Consider the following 7,906-nt stretch of genomic DNA (forward strand, 5'->3'; position numbering starts at 1 on the left):
GCATGTATGTCCCTAGACCACCCCCTCTCATTACTGCATTACTTATAGCACAGCCCCTTCCTGTGATGTATATCCTCGACTGTAATTAGGGGGCTTGCACGTCCCCAGAGAATATAAAAGGCCTGGGCTAGCATTAAAGATCTCTCCCTCTCTCCCTCCATGCGGACCAACAAGCGGGGCTGAGGTGAGCATGCTACCGTGAATCGTGACTGACTCCATTTATTTCAATACTTCACTTCTGTCTCTCATGCTTTCTATAACTTTACTAGGATCTTTACTTATTATTGCTGTACAATTGTGCCTACTGGACCCGTAATGATGTGTTAGGGGCTGGCTTCCCTGACACCAGAGCTCCTGAACCCAGAATTGCCTCGATGGCACCGAGGATCTTTTGTTGTTTGTTTGGCCCCTCCTGGCTCTCTGATAATAAACTGTATCGATAGAGTTCCAAAACGTTTCTCAAATAAAACACTCCCGATTTGTCATACTAGTCCAAGTATACAGCTAGATGTTTGCTAATACTCATTTGGAATTTAAAAATATTTTTTCATAGTTGACATTATTATGTAGTTTTATTTTGGGTCTCCTAAGAATGTGCTGGTGTCAGGTGCAACAAACTGGGAAGTTTTCCAAATTCTCTATGTACCGAAATAAGTTAAACAGCTGATGAAGGATCTCTTTTTTTAGTTTGAAACAATCAAACAAACAAACAAACAAAACTCCTAATAAAAATTCCTGGACCTAGCATATTTTATCAGGTTAGATCTGGAGGAACTTTAAACATTTCACTTGTTAAATGAATTTTTAAACCATAAGGCATACATGAATGAACTTTTTAGATAAATTTAAAATAGAGATAAATCAAGAGTCCCCTCTAAGCAGAGACAAGCATGGACATCTCTTGGGTTGCGATCTTTCTAGATCTCTACATTTCAAAGCAGTATAAACTCATAAAAATATGAAACACTTCTCTATTAGCTATTTTTAAATCAAAATTGGAAATGCCCGGTGTTTACTGCGCAGCATCACTCTGAAAAGAAACAAAGACAGAGAGCACAGCCATCTTCCCAGTTGAGTGCATGTAGCTTTATTTAATTCTGTATTTGAGGGGGAAAGTGTCCCATGAGTCGGAAGTCATCTTAGTTGAATTAGTCCGTTGGTGCACATTTTTGCATTTCTTTCATCATACTTCTTTTGTTTATGCTTCCTACTGTTTTCCCAAACACCTCGGAAATCCTATTTTTAATTTCTCCAGGTTCTCTTCCTCTGTCCCCTTCCGCACTCGGTCACTGAACCCTTGCGATGTGCCTCTTACTTCTCTAGAATAGTAACATGTCTCTCTGGACAGAACATGCCCCAGGCTCCGACCTCACGTGGCCAGTGAGTAGAAGTGTGTTTTAAAGCTGCCAGGAGGGCCTGGGAAAGAAGGAGGCCCTCTTTGGTGAGATGATTGCCCTCGTGGCCGCAGTGGGGCCTCAAACCCAGGAGCGGGTGTGAGGATGCCACAGGGCCGGCAGTGGCTTGTTCGGTTGTACCCCAGGGCCCACTCGACGGCCAACAACTACAACACACAACAGTGTGGGGAGTCAGGAGCCCGAGGGTGCAATGAGTTAACTGTTGTGCTGCTAACTCCAACATCCACGGTTCAAGCCCACCATCCTCTCCGTGGTGGAAAGATGAGACTGCCTGCCCCACAAAGCAGGACCATCCTAGCAGCCCTGCAGAAGTTGCTAACAGCCGGGGTGGACGTGACAACGGTGAGGTGGGCTGTGGCAGTGAGCCCTGGCGGCACGCATGGCGGCACTCTCCCACACCAGCCCCAGGTTGACAGCTGGAGCCCACCAGAGGTGCCTGAGGAGACAGGCCTGGTCAGCACCGGGGCCTCGGAGGGTGTCTCTGCGGGGCACAGCCCGAGTGCCCATTGACTCACTCCATGGCAACCAGAAACAGCCACCGCTCTTCCGGATCCCCTGCAGCGAGAAAGTTGGTTAACCCCTCGCCCCTTCTACAGGGTTCTCCTGGTGGTTGACTCCCTTCTGCTATTTGTTTCCTGTTTTCTTGTTGATCAGGCGGCATGTCTTTCCCCGCACGTTCTTTGCCTCTCTCCCTGACCAGGTTTCGCCAGCATGGAGGCACCGCAGCGCAGGGGGAAGATGTCCACTGCTCTCGGGGGCCGGCTCCGCCTTCTGTGTGAACGGTCTTGAGTTCCTCCTGGTGACCCTGTCTCATGCTTTTCCTTGACTCGGGTTAAATGCCCAGTTTGTTGTTTTAGAACCAGAGGTGCTTTGGACCTGGCCTGCTCCGCTGGAACACGTTGCTGGATTTGGGGGACCGATGTCAACACTCCCACCTGCTGCCCAGTGCCATCTTCCCCTGCCAGCCGCTGGACCACAGCAGTTTGTGTGTGGTCGAGCTGCTGGGAGCTCCGCCACCAGGATTTCAAACGCCAGCAGGCTCACACAGGCAGGGCATGTTCCAGACGAGCCTCCAGAGTAAGACAGACTAGAGGACAGGCTAGGGGTCTACTTCTGAAATGTAGCCAGTGGACAACCTTTGGTCACGACAGGCCTTTTGGGAGATGAGTCCCTCGCTTGGAAGCCACTCAAAATGCAGTGTCTGGACAATATTCCAGCTGACCTAAGGCAGGACCAGGTAGCACCCCCTTCTTGGGCCATGGGGTCACTGCGGGTTGCAGCTGCCTTGACAGCCACATCACATGATTGTGTGCTCCTATGAACTCTGGGAACAAATCTAAAAGCCAATCTTATTTTAATGGGACCCAGGTGCTGTAAGGCTGGGTCGCTCAGCGGGACTTGCAGGGCAGTGTCCGAGTTGCCTCGGAAGCCCTGGTATGTGGTCCCCACGCCTGCACTTGGCACTACTGATTTTGAGAGCATGCTAACACCTTGGGTTCTTTGCGTTCAGCCAAGGAGCGCTGCTCTCTTTCCCTCTGGGGAGACCTCTCCAGCTGGCCCTCTAACTCACTGGGGGTGGCCCCTCCAGTCTCCCCTCTGCTCGTTCGCTCCTCCTGGCTGTTGGGAGCAGCAACTCTGTTTTCAACTGGGAGCCAGAGTCCTGATCTCAGAGCACCCGGCCCGGGAATCTTAGCAGAGAGCCCAAGCTGCAGGGTTTTAAAAGTTCATTCAGCAGCAGACAGTCCATTTCAGGGGCACATTTCTGACCTTGAAGGCGATGGCGTTTCTTCCAGCTGTGACATCATGAGTTCAAGGGCAGGTGTTCCCTTGGGCCGTCTCTGTGGAGAGCTGGCTCATCTTTCTTGATGTCCTTCTCTGCTGGCTTCTCAAAGGTGCCACAGGTCGCACCCCAAGGAAATTCCTTTTGCGTCCCATCAAGGCTGTGTCCCAAATGAATTCCTTCACAATAATTAGCCGATCACATCTGAAGTACATCCTAGAGGTTGATTACAGCACATCATTACATAACTGCCACACGACTGAGCATCATGGCCCAGCCCAGTGACACACATCTGGGGGTGGGGATGGGGGTCAGTGTAATCATGGTGGTGGGTGCATGGTTTCCCACGTAGGTTCTGGTGCCTGGGATTGTCTTGTCCATCAACCATAACTGGAGACATCCATGTGTGCGATTGGCTCCTGGTCCTGTGCTTGCACCCACTCTGGGTTGGGTGTCTGGGAGGATTGAGGTTCCATGCCACCTGGCACGTCGTGGTTGTCTGTGGTTGGTAATCATCCTCCTTTGGTGATTTGATGCGGACAGCCAATTAGTTGGAAGGGTCAATTCCATGGGGGCGTGGCTTACACCCACCTAGTTTGATGTTCTTGTAAAGCTCACCCTCTGACTTGCCATCCTCTGACCTCTGCTTCTTGGTACACGAGCCAGCAGCCCACTGCCTGACCTGCCGACTTGAGGTTGGTCTGCCCCTGGAACTAGGTGAGTCAGGGGAAGTCTTCAGCCTTCAGCCTGACCCGCAGATCTGGGACTTGCCAGCCTCCACAGCTGCCTGATCCATTTCCTTGAAACGCATCCCTCTGTGTATTGTATTAAGCAAACTCACATTTGCTTCATTGGCTTTGCGCCTCTAGGGAACTCAGCCCTATAATGTCCACTGTGGGGCCCACAACGAGCTGGGTGGCCCCACGGGACTCTGCCTGACCCGCTGTTCCCCTCCAGCTCATGGAGGGAGTTGAGACTTTGAGAGACCGCCTGGTCGGACCCCGACCCCCATTTGTACAACGATACACAGTACACTCCCTGTTGTCCAGGACGAGCTTGGCTTCTCCACCTTGCTGCTGCTGACAACGTGCCCGTGCGCGCAAACAAACGTCAGCCGCTGCGCTTCCTGCTACGTTTCTCCGCAGAATAGTTCAGATCACCTTGTCCCCAAACGCTGCCTTTTGCCCTGGGAATTTCTGCATTCAGGAGTCGTGAAGATCCGGCCCAAACATACTTCCTTTTCACAAACCTCTAAGTAGTTCCTTGTTCCTTGTTCCAGGTAAATAAATGTCTCATCCACCACCGCGGATCCTTCTGTTCTCCCAATCACTCTTCTCCACAGGTGTCCTGCGTGAAGGCAGGGTGGTGCCCAAGCTTGAATCAGCCCATATCTGTACCACTCACCCGGTTTCTGGTTCAGCACTGCCTGTTGCTGCTGCTCAGTCACCATTTGGGTGTGGGGACAGTCAATGCTATGAAATGTGGAAGACACAGTATTCAGTCTTACACATTCCTTCACAAGCTCGACAATGAGGAGACAGTCCTCAGACCTTTTTATCACCTCGTAGAACCCAGAGGTCAAAACCCTGACAAGACGTTAAAAGAAATACCCTTGGTGAATCTAGACACAACAGTTCTTAACAACAAACAGCCAATCAAGCTGAACACCACAGACACACACACACACACACACACACACACACACACACACAGGTCAACATGCAGCGTACACACCTTCCAGGAATCAAATGGTTAACACTTGTAAATGAGTGCTATTCATCATATTTGATGAAAAGGGGAGAAAAAAATCACAGTTAATTCAATGAATGCAGTAAAAGCATCTAACAAAAGTCAACCCTCTTTCATGATAAAAATTCACAGAAGACTAAACAGAGGAAGGAACGCTCCCAATCCCATAAAAGCCATGGACAGAAAAATGGCAGGTAGCATCCTACGTAAGGGGGAGAATGAGATGGATCTTCCTTCAGACCAGCATCGAGGGAGGGGGTCTGCCTCCAGCACTTCTGCTCCATGTTGGCCTGGTGTCCCACCTGGGCATCAAGGCAAGAGAACTTGATCAAAAGCAATAAGGACCGGAAAGGTGGAAACAATGTTCTTTGCTTGCAAATGACATGATTGTCTCCATAGAAAGTCCTAAGGAATCTTCTACAACAACTGGTATTATTACATACCAACTTCCACCTTACCGCGCTCACTTGGTCAAGAAGACAAAAACGAAAAATAATTGTATCAGATGCAAACTATAACGAGTGACATCCTGGATTAGAAAAATCACTAGGAGAGTCTGGACAGGAAGACCTTAATAGTTGAAATAAACAATGGAGTGGACTGGTTTAGCAGCTGATTATCCACAGCTTACGGGCTTAATTGCCAACTGGAAGATGTGTCAGGTGAAAAACACCAAACACAAAATCCCTCTCCAGACCGAGTCAACAAGAGCGAAAGCAGAGAAGAGAGCAGAGAAGTGGAGAATGTAGCAAGCTGATCGAATGTGCACTTCATTGCTCACCCAGACAGAGAGAGGAGGCCCCGCAGGGCCAAAGGAGTCTGAGCTCTCTACAGCCTCTGCAGAATTTGTTATTTTCTGTTTTGACCTTGGCTGTCATCTCTCTGTAAGGTGCTCTCTTACTGTTGTTTTGGTTTCCATCTCCCAGGTAGCGAGTGCTCATGAGCATTGCTTCACCTGTCCATTGACCATTTGGAAGTCGTCCTTGGTAGACGGTCTCTTCAAGTCCTTTGCCCACTTAAAAAAATCATTTTATTGGGGTCATACAATTCTTATCACAATCCATACATACATCCTTTGTGTCAAGCACTTTTGTACATTCGTTTCCCTCATCATTCTCAAAACATTTTCTTTCTACTTGAGCCCTTGTTATCAGCTCCTCATTTTTCCCCTCCCTTCCCCCTCCCCCTCCCCATGAATCCTTGATAATTTAAAAATTATTATTGTTTTGTCATATCTTACACTGTCCAGCATCTCCCTTCATCCACTTCTCTGCTGTCCGTCCCCCAGGGAGGAGGTTGTATGTAGATCCTTGTAATCGGTTCTCCCTTTCTACCCACCTTCCCTCCACCCTCCTGGTATCACCACTCTCACCACTGGTCCTGAGGTGTTTATCTGTCCTGGATTCCCTGTGTTTCCAGTTCCTATCTGTACCAGTGAACATCCTCCAGTCCAGCCAGATTTGTAAGGTAGAATTGGGATCATGATAGTGGGGAGGAGGAAGCATTTAAAAACTACAGGAAAATTGTATGTTTCATCGTTGCTGCACTGCACCCTGATTGGCTCGTCTCCTCCCCTTCTGAAAAAGCATGTCCAATTTCCCACAGATGGGTCCTGGGTCCCCACTCTGCACTCCCCCTCATTCACAATGCTATATATTTTTTTGTTTGTCCTTGATGCATGATACCTGATCCCTTCGACGCTTTGTGATCTCACAGGCTGGTGTGGTTCTTCCATGTGAACTTTGTTGTTTTTTCAGTTAGATGGCCACTTGTTTATCTTCCAGCCCATAGGACCCCAGACTCTATATCTTTTGATAGCTGGGCACCATCAGCTTTCTTCACCACATTTGCTTTTGCACCCGCTTTGTCATCAGCGATTGTGTCTATGTAGGTTGTGTGCTTCTTCCCTGTGGGCTTTGTTGTTTCTCAGCTAGATGGCCTTCTCCCACTTCTTAAACTGGCTTGTCTTCCTTGTTGATATATTGTAGTTTTCCATTGCCTTGTCCATTTCCACCCCCACCCCCACCCCCACTGGATGAGTTCTCTCTGTTCTCTTAGGACAAAGCCTTTTGATGCACACATGTGGCTTGTTTTCAGTAGCTCCCAGTCATCTGTTTCATCATCTGCTCTGTGTATTTCCTTTGCTATATTGGACAGGGTGTCTCGGGCCCGCTTTCTCACTGGTGATCTCTAGACTCCAGGGATTTACATTTTAGTCCTTGATCATCTTGAGTTCATTGTGCATGTCAGGTGAGGTTTCGTTCTTCCACAGATGGAAAACCAGTTTTGTTGGAAGAGACTTGATTGGCGAGACCATGTCAGTCCCATGTCGTGTTTTCTGGCCCTTTGTTGAAGATCGGTTGTCTGTAGGCGGATGGATTTGTTTCTGGGTTCCCTGTTCTGTTCCATTGGTTTATGTGTCTGCCAGGCTGTTTTAACTACTGGGGCTGTGTGATAAGTTTTGGGGTTAGGAAGTGAGAGGCCTCCTGCTTTATCCCTTTAAAGAAGTTATTTGCTGATCCCGAGGCTCTTCCTTCTCCATGTGAAATTAGTCACTTGTTTTTCCATTTCTGTAAAGAACACAGTCGATCTGGATCAGAACCGCGTTGTTTCCAGATTGCCTTGGGCAATATTGACACTGCTGCAACAGTGAGCCTTCCCAGCCACGAACACAGAGCATTTCCCCTTTGTGGAGATTTCTATTGGGGCCTTCCTAGGAGCATTCTGTAGTTCATGTTATGCACGTCTTTTGTTTCTCTGGTTAGGTGTCCCCAGCTTTTGGCTTTTCGTAGGGCTGTCATAAATGGTACCGTTTCCTCAGCTTCTGCTTCAGGGCTCTCTCCACTAGCATGCAGGACTCGGGTTGATTTTTATGTTCATCTTTTATCCTGCCACGCTGCTGAGTCTCTCAAGTGTTTGCGATATATCGTCAAGGCTGTGGGATTTCCCACACATAGCATCA

This window comes from Tenrec ecaudatus, chromosome 16 (genome assembly GCF_050624435.1).
Source record: "Tenrec ecaudatus isolate mTenEca1 chromosome 16, mTenEca1.hap1, whole genome shotgun sequence".
NCBI lineage: Eukaryota > Metazoa > Chordata > Mammalia > Afrosoricida > Tenrecidae > Tenrec > Tenrec ecaudatus.